The sequence below is a fragment of the Furipterus horrens genome, unplaced genomic scaffold (genome assembly GCF_987537825.1).
Source record: "Furipterus horrens unplaced genomic scaffold, mFurHor1.1.pri manual_scaffold_6, whole genome shotgun sequence".
NCBI lineage: Eukaryota > Metazoa > Chordata > Mammalia > Chiroptera > Furipteridae > Furipterus > Furipterus horrens.
This window is the reverse complement of record NW_028327176.1, coordinates 125,490,649-125,502,572: the sequence shown is the minus strand read 5'-3', so window position 1 is coordinate 125,502,572 and position 11,924 is coordinate 125,490,649. Positions and strand designations below refer to the sequence as shown.

General features: G+C 41.8%; 1 long non-coding RNA gene across 1 annotated transcript; it reads left to right on the top strand.

Moving 5' to 3' along the window:
- The first annotated feature begins 4,877 nt into the window (after window positions 1–4,877).
- On the top strand, window positions 4,878–11,371 carry LOC150007373 (uncharacterized). Its single transcript, XR_016511814.1, has 2 exons — window positions 4,878–4,947; window positions 10,318–11,371. It is a non-coding gene; the product is annotated as an uncharacterized LOC150007373 (long non-coding RNA).
- Window positions 11,372–11,924: the final 553 nt, after the last annotated feature.

Below are 11,924 nucleotides of genomic sequence, written 5' to 3'. Positions count from 1 at the left end.
TTTTAAACTTTTGTTAATATTTAAAATAGCCAATCAATTAATATCAATTATTTTCAACATACCATGGAATTCAGATTCTAAATAATGTCACCATTAATAGATTTTACTATAGGTCTTAAAATCTTTATCAGGGTTTAGTTTCATCTTATAACTGAGTTTGTTAATAAATATCCCTTTTCATATTTGGTAAGTACCCATGTATTGACTTGCTTGATTATAGTTAATCAATCCCAGAAAAAGTGGAGGAGAATGAGGAGGAGAACACAAATGCATCCAGACTGAAATTACAGGATATAATGAAAGTCAAGATGGAGTTTTTTGTTTTCTGGTTCCTGAAGATTCTTGGGAAAATATCCACTCTTGCCATAAGCAAATTATTTAGAAAGAAAATGAGCAGCCACCCCAAGAAACATGCAGAGTGGGTCAAGTCAGCCTCTGAAGCCCTCTGCCTTCCTTCCCAAGGATCCCTAATCTGGCAGTACCCTCTCCTTCAGCTCTCTTCTCCCCTTACCCACCTGGAAGCCAATCCTGTGTTCAATCACAAACAGACTTGATTAGTAACAAGGTATTGGCAAAGACAGCTGCTAAGATTTAGGATTATGATCTTTTCACAGGACTCTCATCTTTTTCATCATCATCTTTAGTCAACATTTTTGAGCATGCTATGTACAGATGATGGGGAGACTTGGAGTTATCTACTGTTCCCAAATAGTAAACTTTCTCTTCCTAATGAGTTAGCACCCCTGATTAATTCTGTGGGTTTTGCTTCTACATCATGGGCATAAATGGTGGCCTTATCCACCAATCTTAACAGAGAGAAATTGTTTACTACCCCCAAGTTACAAGCTAGCCTACTGCTAGAAAATTCCTTTAATAGTTCATCTGATCTGTAGGATACTCCTTTAAAAATTCTATCAGCTTTTCTCTCAACAGTTTTTCAGGAAGAGAGCTTAGGAAAATACCAAAATACAGGCTAACAGATTCAAAGACATATACACACTCCTATGCCCTTCAAGATAGTGCTTCTTAATTGGGTGCTTTTACAGCATGCTTTGTGTTAGCCAAAGATAATCAAAATCCACCAACCCAACTGGTAGCAGAATTGTAGGATGCTGGTGCAGCTTTATTTTGATTCTGAGTCATCATTTCTTACATGATCTTCTTTGTTACTGATTCATTTACCCAAGGAAGTGATGCTTCTATATTCCTTTGTTTCTGAATTTTCAACCCAGTGTTTTGATTGAAGGTCTAGAATGTTGTTCACACATGTGGGATCTTGCTGAAAAAGATTTTTTTTCCAAGGTCTGGACTTCAGGGGGTTCAGTCATGCTCTTGTACTAACTCCTCAGTACCTCTGTATTAAAACCCCTCTTGTCATAGTTGAATTGGTTCCCCACCTATGGCAGACACACCCTAGGGTGTGCCCCTAATTCCCTCGTCACAGGTGTGGGTAGAACCTGTGGTAGGCTTGTACCGAATAGAATATTCCAAAGATGTGGGATATCACTCCTGTGATTATATAATTTTATATGACAAAAGTGAAGGGATTTGGCAGGAATGATTAAGGTCACTAGGCAGTTCACTTTAAGTTAAACAAAGGGACTTTATCTTGGTGGGCCCAACCTAATCAGGTGAGCCCTTTAAAGAGGCTCCAGGCCTCTTCAAGTTAGAGACTTGAAGTTTGCAGATACTGTCTTTTCTCTATTGCTTGCTTTGAGGAAGCAAGCTGCCATAATTCTACAGCTACAAGAAAGTTAATTCTACCAACAATCTGAAAAACTTAGAAGTGGCTCTTCGCCCACCTGCGTGTCCAAATGAAAATGCAGCCTGGCCAACAATTATATTTCAGACTTGTGGAGCCCTGAGCAGGGAACCCAGTTCCACCATGCCCACATTCCTGACCCACAGAAAGTGCGAGATAATAAATGGGTGTTGTTTTGCGCTGCTACGTGTGAGGTAATTTGTTATGCAGCAATAGAACACTAATACACCACCCTTGCAATAAAGATATTGTGTGGTTCTTATTGCCAAGTATCCCTTACATCATTATTTACACAGACAAATATTTACACATGAACTATATAGAAGGTCTTCTTGCACTTTGTTGCTAGAAAATATGCCCAAGTCACACCCCAGGCTCTAGAGATGACTTACATATCACCCATATGTTTCCTATAGGCTTTGCTGCCAGTAACCTAAGAGCAGATTTGGTGCCCAGCACTAGGAATAATAGTTCCTTTTTAAGGAGCTGGGCACATCTGGTCTCTCTGCTACCTTTACATCAGCACTTATCTAACATTTTAGTCTCAGGAACACTTTCCATTCAAAATTATTGAGAATGCCAAAGAAATTTTGTGTGAGTAATGTTTATTACCTAATGTATTTGAAAGTAAAACTGAACCATGTTCAAACATGAGAATACATACGTCCATTAGCCCTCAGAACAATGACATCATCATTCATCACTAAGCTTCTGAAAACCCCACTGTTTGCTTGTAAGAAGAATGAAAGTAAGAAGCTAAATAACATTATAGAATTGTTATAAATTGACCTTGCAGACTCAAGAGTCTTGTGGACCCCCAGAGTTCCCCTGATCACACTTTGAGAATCTCTGCTCTGTTTTGCATTGCATTACATTTTTCCAGCTTTATTGAGATCTAATTGATATATCATGTTGCATTAAATTATAGTAAGCAAACTAAAATAAGTTTATGAAATATATGAGGAAAGCACTTTAAAAGTAAAAAGAACAACACCCGAGCTATGTGATTTCACTGGTTACTTCTTAATTGTCGCGTGGATACGTCATTGGCCCATCTTTGCTCAGTTCTGTGCCCTGAAAGTTGACCTCTACAGACTGCATCATCACGAGACTCCAGCTCTCTGGCTTCCAGCTGGGTTTGGCCAGTTGAGGGCACGAGTGGGAAATGCGAGGAGAGGAGAAGAGTGAGGTTGAGGTCATACATTTATCCCCTTCTTCCATGCACATGACAGTTCCAGCAGGCAGCCCCTCCTCTAAGGCTCCAGCTCTTAGCTGGGCTCCAATAACAATGTTCCTTCTCTTTCCCCTTCAGGGTGGGGGTGGCCATGACTTCTTGCTGATGTCAGTCCCTGGTGTCTCACCGTACTTTGCTCTCTTTCCTAATTCTGGCCATCCTGAATTCATTATTTTTTTGTTTTCAACTCCTTTGGTCATTCTATCTGTTTCATGAGACCTTGGTTAACTTTAGACAAGTCCCCTCAGGTAATGGATTCTTGATTTATTTAGCTGTGACATAAAGGGCCTGGGCAATTTCTGCATATGAATCTCACCAAATTCCAGTTTGTATTGTGGTCAGATATGTTGGAGAGACACTAAATATAATGTCTCCTTTTGGAAAGCCACAATTTAACGCACCAAAACAAAAGCTCTGAGGGGTTTTCAATACACCTGTTTAACCTTGTTTAACCCAGCATGTTTCTAACACAGTTAATTATGGGACACTGCTCTTGCAGAAAACCTAATAACATCTAGTAAACACTGGCCCAGGTCTGCCAGGTCTGGCACTGTGTCATTCTGTGGGGAGGTCTCTGTGTGTCCTACTAATGGTGGGGATATTCTCTTGTTGTCCCTCTATCCTAAAACCTAAAACATTCTCATCCATGGGGCTTAGCTTACTCTACATGCCATGATAATGAAAACCTAGCCCCTGCCTTTCTCTCAAATGTTTAAGAAAAATGGTCCAGTGATAGGGATCACTATCACATCCACTCACCCTCATCATCCCAGGTGAGTCCTGGAATGGGTGATAAGAGTGGAAAATAGAAGACCAAAAGCCATTTGGCAGAGATTACTGACTATAAAATGCTACTCTGTGACCTCCGTGCAATATTGAGCTTCCTTCTCTTCTGACCATGACTTTTGTCGTGGTAAAAAAAAAAAAAAAAGTTCTTTCAGGAAAAGCAGTTTGCAGATAGAATTTGGAAACAGTGGAGCACAAATTTATACGGAGTGCGATGACATCCATGCACAGGTGAGGGTGGTGGTGCCAAATAAGGTGTGAGTCCCACGGAAACTGCCCAGAGGTCTGTAGTTGTCATGAACAACACAAATTCCTGGTAAGTCTTAGGGGCCCTCCTGGCCTCCTTTTACAATAAGCAGTTACCCTCCTGACCAGTTTCCAGAATAGCCAACATACATCCTCTCTTTATTTCTTATTGTGAAAGACCCGGGATCAGCCATCCCACTCCAGTGTAACACAAAGGTGAGAACCTGTCCCCCGTTCCAGGTTTGAATCCTGACTGAACTAAATCAATCAGTGTGGTGCCATTCTCTTTCCAAGGATAGGCTTGTCAGGGCTTGTTACCCATTTCTGGCTGGTGGAACATGTAGAAATGTGGTGTGTTAGAGGGAATTTGGGGAAATTGTCCCTGTTTCTAAGGAAAACAAACACCAGAAGCTATGCTCCCTTTTCACCACCCCATGTTGCTTTGTTTCTGGTTATCTTATTTGGAAATGCTGCGACCATCTTACTTCCACAAGGAGAAGAACCTGAATGAAAATAGACCTGATGCCAGGGACAGCAGAGTGGGTCTGGCAGAGATCAGGGGGACTTGGCGGATGGCATCATTGAGCCTCTGACTGTGCATGCATTCCACGCCATTTAGTTTAGGCCACTCTGAGCCAGCGTCTTCTGTGTCTTGAAACTCAAATATTTCTGACAGATGTCCCTTCTAATACAACTACTCATGGCCATTATTTTCACCCCAAATTCCTCCCAGGAATCCCCTGTGAATGTGTAGGAAACACCAAAAATTAAACACTGCGTTTCTGTGTTCAGAGCACCCCCCCCCCCACCTCCGCCTGGTATGGTGCAGTGCTGGTCCAGGCAGGGTGGCATGTCAGAGCGGCTTAGGAATGGAAAGGCACCCACTGAACATTTCCCGACAGGAAATTCTGGAAAAAAGGTGATGTGCGTAGTTTTCTTATTTCCAACAGATTCTCTGATCGAATGTTTTTCTTGATACACACTTCTAGTGATTGTGCTTCCACATACATCTTCATATATGTGTGACCGTTGTTATATCTCTATTTTATGTGGAACTATTGGAAGGTGAGGACTTAATCTTTGACATCTGCCCCCGGTATTTAAGACACTGCTGTGTAAGTGTTGTGCATTTAAGGAATACTTTTTCACTAACATCCCTTCCCGTTTGTATTATGAGGAAAGAGGGACATGAGAAAGTAATTCTTTGCCTCTGTGTCAGTCAGGGTTAAGTGAGAAAAACAGAAGCCATTCTGGGTTTTTCAATTCGAGTTGACAGACAAATTGAGGTTTATAGAACCATTCTAGAACTGGGTAAGGAGAGGACAGCAGGTTGCTTTGGGGCCATCTGAGAATGCAGAGATGGAGTTCCTGGTTTTCCTCTGAGACACAGAGAAGTTGAGGGAAAGGGAGATGTATTACAGTGAAACCAAGTTGTCAACAGACCACCCAGAAACCTCTCTTCCCCCATATATTAATAGAAAATAAAATCAAAACAAAAGCAAAAGGCAATTGGGAAACATCTATCTTTAAATTATACCTAGGACAAGATCACTCTGGCAAAAAAGCATTTGATATTCAGTTAATTGGTGGAATGTCTGCTCTGCAGAAGTGGAGCCATTTTTTTTTTTTCTACTAAATTTTTCTTGCTCAAAACTCACTCAGGCACTTGGGATATGACACTGCAGCCAGCGACAGCCGCATCCATCTCTCTTTCTTTAGAAGCCCAAGGTCTGGAGCAGCTTTCTGAAATCTGCAGCACTGAAAACCAATCCAGTTCAGTCAAAAGCCAGACATTTGCTTGCAGCAGCTTCAAGTATACAGTGAAATGTCAGAAACAATTTCAACCAAGCGACTGACAAACTTTATCCTTTTGATTTAAGAAGAAAGAAATAACTTTGGAGGAGAGCCATAATGCTTCTAATTTTATACATGCATCCGCAGTGTGCACAGTATGCTCTTAATGGTCATCTCATTTAGCGCTGATCTGGTTTTCTGGGATGAGCTGGGATGAAGAGAGAGAGCAGCTAATTGACCAGAAGCTAAATGTAGCAAGACAGCTTTTGTACCAAAGATTACGGTGTTTTTAGGAGAGGCCCGATGCTTTGGTTAAGACGAAGACCCAGTTACAGAGCCAGCTTCCCAGAGACCTTCAGAGAGGAATCTGCCATCCCTTCGGTGCAGAGGTTCTGGGAACTTCTCAGGTTTTTGCATTTCCTGTAGCAAACACACACACACACACACACACACACACAACAGTGGGGACACACACACACACACACACAGCAGTGGGGACACACACACACACACACAGCAGTGGGGACACACACACACACACACACACACACACACAAAGCAGTGGGGAGGCAGAGGCCCAGAGAAGTGGATTTGGGACATTCTCAGGGTTAGGACTTGCTGTAAGCTCTGGTACAATGGTTTGGTGTGGAGAGGACATGGAATGTTAAAGTAAAGGAAATAAAGTTAATGGTCAAGTATTCGTTATTCTCCCTATTTCTCTCACAGTTAGCACAGAAATTTAAAAAGGACCGTCCATGTTTATGTACGTGAACGGTGGTGGGCTTAGAGGTTGCTAACAACATTCTACTCAGTAAATGACCAAAAACATTATCCAGTAGACAACAAGCTTGACTGCCCAGCAGTGGGTCTCCTCAGAGCCAGGCCCTGCTTCTCAGGGCCTGGTGATTGCAGCACATAGCTCGCTGTGTCTTTGAGCAAGACTTCTGCTCATATCAGTACCTTCCACTCCAGTTCGTATTACCATGGCCAGTGTGATGTCTCTGTTGCTGTCTCCCAAAATGGGAGACAAGCTACCTCCTGGGGTTGAGGCTCAAGCCTGTCTTTCTGCATCTACTCCCTGAGAGGAACTGTCCCCTTAATGTAGCCCACACTGGCATCCTGTTGTGCCCCCATCCTCATCTGGCCCAGGGGAGCTGAGGGCAGTCTTCACAGTCAATTGCATGCAACATCCATCCACAAAGTCTATCTGTTCAGCCTGGTGGTGCTCACATGAGCAGCAAGGTGATACAGATTGAAATAGGTTCTCTGGAGTTTGGAGTTAAATGCTTTCTGCTTGTGAAGTTGTTTTCTATCTTTTAAGTAGACATAACAGGAGTACGTGGAAGCATATACTTTAGTGTTTGGGGGTGGGGTGCAGAGTCTGAATTAGGTAAGTAGATTCCCTGTAAGGAAAAATTAATATGTTGACAAGCATGTCTGCACAGTATGTTTAGGACTTTGATGTGTGATAAATCAGTGTGTCATTCTTTGAAACTACAAATGTTAGGGCTTCTTATGCTAAAAGAGACTACCCTATCTAAATAATACTGTAGGCTCTCAGCGCACTGACAAACATGTTCATTGGGGGTGAATTAAAAGATGTGATCCCCACAAAATTGTTTTTGAGCAAAAGAACAGTGATACAATGACTGCTATATTATAGAGTGTGCAAATCAAATGTTTTTATAGTGATTATCAATGCTTTGCATTATCATTATTGGTTTAATTTTTAAAGATACAGCAATGACAATGGTCATAGATATGTATCTCTGCATTATATTTTATTTTCTATTTTCACATCTGGCAATTGATATATGTTCCATGGCCTGCTGTGCTAAGTTCAGGGTTATTAAGGAGCCAAATGAGTGGCAAATCTTATAAGACTGTTTGGAGAGCATAGAATGCCTCAGAAATCTGTCCTACCCATTCAAATACAGGCCATGATCCATGAAAAGAATAATAGAAGATAATTAGTGCAGTACAAATGCAATTGAGTTATTTGTAAAGCAACTCTACATACCAAATCTATTAGCAACATCTCTTCATACTCAGGACAGTGCAAAAGGCATTGAGTGAAGTAAAATGATTACAAGAGAAGTCTGGCCATGTGTTTGCTCAGCTGCCCCAGTAACCACTTGGGAATCAGCCCCATCCTCTGGGATCGTGGCTGCTACTTACAGAGCACTCGTGATGCTCAGTGCCAGGTGCCATGCCAAGTGCTGTTCATGAGATGCCTGAGGCCCCTCACAACAAACTGGGTAGTGATGTGGCCCCACCAATACTACCTCTGTGTGTGTGTGTGACTTTAAACAGGTTGTGCACTCTCTCTGCTTTTCAGTCTCCCTTATTTGTGAAAGGGGGACAATAATAGTGCCTCATGGATTAATACAAGTAAAATGCTTAGCACAATGCCTTTCACATGGTGAACAATTTAATATATTAAATATCATTACAACTATAGCTGTAATAGTCCCTGCCCGAGAGCCCTTACAATCCAGGTGAAGAGGAAAAAGCATGAGTCAACCTGAGAACAACTAAAACTTGCTGCAGACCACAGAAATCAGGAGATTAAAGAGAAAAGAGCACTTGACCTGGTTAGAGCAGTCAAGACTCGTTTTGAGCTATAGATAAAGAGAGGAAGATGAAGAGACAGAAAAGAGAAGGAAGGGGGTTCCAACAGGAGCAAGATGAAGAAGCCAAGATTTCAAGATGGCAAAGACTGTATTGAGGCTGGGGATGGTGAGAAAATCAGCTGGCGAAGAGTAAGAATTGGAAAACAATGACACTTGAGGGCACAGAGAAGCAGAAACCAGAGTGCTGTGCCCATCTGTCACTGGCCTCCTCCTGAGAACCTGAAAGGATGCTGTGGGGCTGTGGTTCCCAGACCAGCCGCATCTGCATCACTGGCAAATGTTAGACATGAAAATTCTCAGACCTCACCCCGGGACTATGGCATCAGAAATCTGGGTGTACGGTCGTCTTGGTGATTCTGATACACAATAAAAACTGAGGACACACGGGTGGCAAGAAGGCTTCAATTCCCACCTCATCCTTCCCACTCATGCAGGTGTCCCGGCAGTTGGCAGCCCCAGAACAGGCTGATTAGGTCCACACCTCGAACACATTTTCTTAGGCTTGAAAGAAAAATTCCAATGAATGAGCAGTGAAAAGGAAGAGCAGGTCCCTCACAACTCAGGGGACTTTCAAACATTTCATCCCAATGCCTGCCCCTGACATCTGGGAGTGGAGAGCTGGATGAAGAATTTTGGCTGATGGCTGGTACTTGGCAGTTAGTAAGTGCTTCATTTTCTTTCAAGAGTCTATTTAGGAAACTTTATTATAAGAAATATTAGAATGATTTAGATTTTTTTTCAGAATAGGAGGCTGTATTACAGTCTCTAGCCCAATCTAATCCATCTACGAAATTAACCCCTCAGTGATGATTTTTCTGACAAAATCCAGTCCCATCGACCTCATGAAGACCCTTGCATTATCACTGGCTGATATAGCTTTTTAGTCCTTATTAAATGCTGGGCTTGTGCAGGTGGCCATTTGGAGGATGGAGCATGCTTTTTGCTGTTAAGAGCAAACAAGTGGCTCTTTGATATAAAAAGGAGCATTTGTGGGAGGTAGAGAAGGTCACTTGACTTCCCTGAGGAAGGAGCTGCAACATGTCCTCTAAGAGCTTTTATACACTTAATTTCAAAATGTAGTCAATAATACAGATAGATTAACATTTGCTGGCTTCCTTAACTTACCTTATTGAATGATTTGACTGGTGCTTAAAACTCAGAGAAGTCTAAATTCACTCAAGATCTACTGCTTCTGAAATAATTCCAGAGTATTTTGAATTGCAGTTTTTTTGGGGGGGGGGCGGTTCTGACACAAAATAATTTTCACCTGGGACATAGCTGCTTTTCCGAGGAGTATACCTCGTATACTGTCAGGGGTGAGTAGGGGGAACCAGAGAACAGAGAATTCATCAGCAGTACTCCATTGTGTAGGTAAAGGAAATTAGTTCATTATGTGTCGTTCAAACCATTCATCTAATAGCCTAGAGGGAATCCTGTATTCCCTCTAGATGGAAGCCTAGAGGCATCCCTGTATTCTTTGCCCAGTAGCCATCTTTTTCTGCTATATTGGAAATCTATAAAAATTGACAAACAAGGAATTAAAGCAGTGATGTGAAACTGGCCTCAGAAGCTCTTCTCTTTCAATTTAATATCCATTGCCTAATGGGTGGGGTAGAGTGGGAAGTTGTTATTTGTTGGTTAATAAAAATTTCAGCTAATGTCAGGTAAACTGAAGCTCATGGGCCAAGACGTTCTATTCGTTTTGAAGCTGAGATGTGAGGAAGAGGAGGAAAGAAGACAAAGCCATCAGAATAGAGCGTTTGTGGACTTGGGCTCATTAGATCCAATCATGTCTACTGGGGCAGTGCCACTTTTATATGATGATAATTTTTGTTTCATTTTCTTACCATATCCTGGTCCAGAACCTCATCACTGCTCAAAGAATACTGCAGAAGTCAACCAGCAAGGCTTCCAGCTGCTTGTCTCCCCTCACTGCTCACGTCATGCAGTCTACCCTCATCTGATCAGTTCCCCTCCCTTCTCTTGGTGTGGCGCCTCCTCTGTTCCATCTCACAGCCCAGGAGTGAGCCAAACCGGAAGATCTGAGGTCCAAACAGGACTTCTGCTCTGTGCATGTAATTTTTCCTCACTGTTACCTCCATTGGGTTTATACCATTGTCATGCTGAAAAATACCTATTCCTCATTCACAACTTAGCTCAGGTACAACCTCCTCTAAATGTTTATTGAAACTCTAAGAGCTGCTTTGGTTTTTGTCCCCATGAATCTACAATTCCCAAGATACCCATCACATTTTTAATACTTATTTATTTATATGTTCCCACTAATCTGTAAACTCACCAATGGCAACAGCCAAATCTAACTCACCTTTGTCTCGATTTCCAAGGCCAGGACAGTTCCTAGTATGTGGTGAGTTCTCATTAATAACTGTCAGACTAATGAATGGATAGAGGATCCTTTCACACCTGGTGGAAAACATGTAGGGAAAGTGATGACTTGTATGCCCTGACAGCCTAGACTATCACCAGCACATTAAAAATGGGTTCGATCAAGCAGTAAAATAACTGTGGAAAAGAGGGCTCAGAGGATACAGATGATGGCTTCTGGACCAAATCAGCCTAGAATCTTACACACTGAAGGTCTGACATACAAGGGACAAAACAAGTTTCGACTCAGAAGTCACCTCCTATGAAAAATGTTCTTCTCTGACTGGGCTCTCCAAAATGTTAGTCCCTCCCTGTCTCTCAAGCTCCCTACCTTTCTGTATTTATCTTCATCATTCTCATGACAATCTTACAGTTTATTATTGTCTATTGTCTGGTCTCCACTAGAATGTATCAATAAGGTCCACGAGACTGAGAATTTGGTTGAATTCACAGAAGCCATAACCATACCAGGCACATGGTAGACTCTCAATAAATAACCGGAATAAACAAACAAATAAATAAATAAATACATTTTTTAGAGAATCAATGTATCTCATTGCTGCTTGTCCCAGGAAATTACGGTTAGTGGATTGAAAGCTTAGTGTTCTGGGTGTTTGAGGTGAGAGTAAGAGCTGAAACAGAACCAAAAGCACCTGGAAAAGCTCAGGAGCCTGGAGCACAAAGGGAAGAGGCCATCCTGAAGGCTTTTTCATCTGCCACTGACCACTACTGTTCATAACATAACCCTAAATCAAGACACAGTGTGTATTCATTTTCCATTTGCTCATCATTCATTCCTGTATTTATTAAACTACTCAACTAATATATCTTCTTTCCCTACCATATGTCAGGCAATGCTGGGTGTACCAAGGACACACATTTAATTCAACAATGCTTTTTTTCCTTTAGACCACACATGCTTACAAAATATGAAGTGATATGTGCTATGACAGACCTTGGATAAAGGACCAAGAGAACATAGCTGTGGGACAATTACTTTTTCTTAGACAGGAAGGAAATACTTCACAGGGAGATGACATTTAAACAGAGGCTTGATGGCTGAGCAGAAATTCTCCCAATAAAT